This window comes from Gopherus flavomarginatus, unplaced genomic scaffold (genome assembly GCF_025201925.1).
Source record: "Gopherus flavomarginatus isolate rGopFla2 unplaced genomic scaffold, rGopFla2.mat.asm mat_scaffold_313_arrow_ctg1, whole genome shotgun sequence".
Lineage (NCBI taxonomy): Eukaryota > Metazoa > Chordata > Testudines > Testudinidae > Gopherus > Gopherus flavomarginatus.
In genome coordinates, this window is record NW_026115032.1 from 12,733 (window position 1) to 15,915 (window position 3,183).

The window sequence follows — 3,183 nt, forward strand, 5'->3', positions numbered from 1 at the left end:
CGGGCCCCCAGGGGTTGGGCCCCTGGAGCTGGTGTTTGGGGCCCCAGGGGTTGGGCCCCTGGAGCTGGTGTTGGGGCCCCCGGGGTTGGGCCCCTGGAGCTATGGTTCGGGCCCCCAGGGTTGGGCCCCTGGAGCTGGTGTTGGGGCCCCCAGGGGTTGGGCCCCTGGAGCTATGGTTCGGGCCCCCAGGGGTTGGGCCCCTGGAGCTGGTGTTGGGGCCCCCAGGGGTTGGGCCCCTGGAGCTGGTGTTGGGGCCCCCAGGGTTGGGCCCCTGGAGCTATGGTTCGGGCCCCCAGGGGTTGGGCCCCTGGAGCTGGTGTTGGGCCCAAAGGGGTTGGGCCCCTGGAGCTATGTTCGGGCCCCCAGGGGTTGGGCCCCTGGAGCTATGGTTCGGGCCCCCAGGGGTTGGGCCCCTGGAGCTATGTTGGGGCCCCCAGGGGTTGGGCCCCTGGAGCTATGGTTCGGGCCCCCAGGGGTTGGGCCCCTGGAGCTATGGTTCGGGCCCCCAGGGGTTGGGCCCCTGGAGCTATGGTTCGGGCCCCCAGGGGTTGGGCCCCTGGAGCTATGGTTCGGGCCCCCAGGGGTTGGGCCCCTGGAGCTGGTGTTGGGGCCCCCAGGGGTTGGGCCCCTGGAGCTATGGTTCGGGCCCCAGGGGTTGGGCCCCTGGAGCTGGTGTTGGGGCCCCCAGGGGTTGGGCCCCTGGAGCTATGTTGGGCCCCCAGGGGTTGGGCCCCTGGAGCTGGTGTTGGGGCCCCCAGGGGTTGGGCCCCTGGAGCTATGGTTCGGGCCCCCAGGGGTTGGGCCCCTGGAGCTGGTGTTGGGGCCCCCAGGGTTTGGGCCCCTGGAGCTATGTTCGGGCCCCCAGGGGTTGGGCCCCTGGAGCTATGTTCGGGCCCCCAGGGGTTGGGCCCCTGGAGCTGGTGTTGGGGCCCCCAGGGGTTGGGCCCCTGGAGCTATGGTTCGGGCCCCCAGGGGTTGGGCCCCTGGAGCTGGTGTTGGGGCCCCCAGGGGTTGGGCCCCTGGAGCTATGGTTCGGGCCCCCAGGGGTTGGGCCCCTGGAGCTGGTGTTTGGGCCCCCAGGGGTTGGGCCCCTGGAGCTATGGTTCGGGCCCCCAGGGGTTGGGCCCCTGGAGCTATGGTTCGGGCCCCCAGGGGTTGGGCCCCTGGAGCTGGTGTTGGGCCCCCAGGGGTTGGGCCCCTGGAGCTATGGTTCGGGCCCCCAGGGGTTGGGCCCCTGGAGCTGGTGTTGGGACCCCCCAGGGGTTGGGCCCCTGGAGCTATGGTTTTCGGCCCCCAGGGGTTGGGCCCCTGGAGCTATGGTTCGGGCCCCCAGGGTTGGGCCCCTGGAGCTGGTGTTGGGGCCCCCAGGGGTTGGGCCCCTGGAGCTATGGTTCGGGCCCCCAGGGGTTGGGCCCCTGGAGCTGGTGTTGGGGCCCCCAGGGGTTGGGCCCCTGGAGCTATGGTTCGGGCCCCCAGGGGTTGGGCCCCTGGAGCTATGGTTCGGGCCCCCAGGGGTTGGGCCCCTGGAGCTGGTGTTGGGCCCCCAGGGGTTGGGCCCCTGGAGCTATGGTTCGGGCCCCCAGGGGTTGGGCCCCTGGAGCTGGTGGTTCGGGCCCCCAGGGGTTGGGCCCCTGGAGCTGGTGTTGGGGCCCCCAGGGGTTGGGCCCCTGGAGCTATGGTTCGGGCCCCCAGGGTTGGGCCCCTGGAGCTGGTTTGGGCCCCCAGGGGTTGGGCCCCTGGAGCTGGTGTTGGGGCCCCAGGGTTGGGCCCCTGGAGCTATGGTTCGGGCCCCCAGGGGTTGGGCCCCTGGAGCTATGTTCGGGCCCCCAGGGGTTGGGCCCCTGGAGCTGGTGTTGGGGCCCCCAGGGGTTGGGCCCCTGGAGCTGGTGTTGGGGCCCCCAGGGGTTGGGCCCCTGGAGCTATGGTTCGGGCCCCCAGGGTTTGGGCCCCTGGAGCTGGTGTTGGGGCCCCCAGGGGTTGGGCCCCTGGAGCTGGTGTTTGGGCCCCCAGGGTTTGGCCCCTGGAGCTATGGTTCGGGCCCCCAGGGGTTGGGCCCCTGGAGCTGGTGTTGGGCCCCCAGGGGTTGGGCCCCTGGAGCTGGTGTTGGGGCCCCCAGGGGTTGGGCCCCTGGAGCTATGTTCGGGCCCCCAGGGGTTGGGCCCCTGGAGCTATGGTTCGGGCCCCCAGGGGTTGGGCCCCTGGAGCTGGTGTTGGGGCCCCCAGGGGTTGGGCCCCTGGAGCTATGGTTCGGGCCCCCAGGGGTTGGGCCCCTGGAGCTATGGTTCGGGCCCCCAGGGGTTGGGCCCCTGGAGCTGGTGTTGGGGCCCCCAGGGGTTGGGCCCCTGGAGCTATGGTTCGGGCCCCCAGGGGTTGGGCCCCTGGAGCTATGGTTCGGGCCCCCAGGGGTTGGGCCCCTGGAGCTATGGTTCGGGCCCCCAGGGGTTGGGCCCCTGGAGCTGGTGTTGGGGCCCCCAGGGGTTGGGCCCCTGGAGCTGGTGTTGGGGCCCTAGGGGTTGGGCCCCTGGAGCTATGGTTCGGGCCCCCAGGGGTTGGGCCCCTGGAGCTGGTGTTGGGGCCCCCAGGGGTTGGGCCCCTGGAGCTATGTTCGGGCCCCCAGGGGTTGGGCCCCTGGAGCTATGGTTCGGGCCCCCAGGGGTTGGGCCCCTGGAGCTGGTGTTGGGGCCCCCAGGGGTTGGGCCCCTGGAGCTGGTGTTGGGCCCCCAGGGGTTGGGCCCCTGGAGCTGGTGTTGGGGCCCCCAGGGGTTGGGCCCCTGGAGCTATGGTTCGGGCCCCCAGGGGTTGGGCCCCTGGAGCTGGGTTTGTGGCCCCCAGGGGTTGGGCCCCTGGAGCTGGTGTTGGGGCCCCCAGGGTTGGGCCCCTGGAGCTATGGTTCGGGCCCCCAGGGGTTGGGCCCCTGGAGCTGGTGTTGGGGCCCCCAGGGGTTGGGCCCCTGGAGCTATGTTTCGGGCCCCCAGGGTTGGGCCCCTGGAGCTATGGTTCGGGCCCCCAGGGGTTGGGCCCCTGGAGCTGGTGTTGGGGCCCCCAGGGGTTGGGCCCCTGGAGCTATGGTTCGGGCCCCCAGGGGTTGGGCCCCTGGAGCTATGGTTCGGGCCCCCAGGGGTTGGGCCCCTGGAGCTGGTGTTGGGGCCCCCAGGGGTTGGGCCCCTGGAGCTGGTGTTGGGG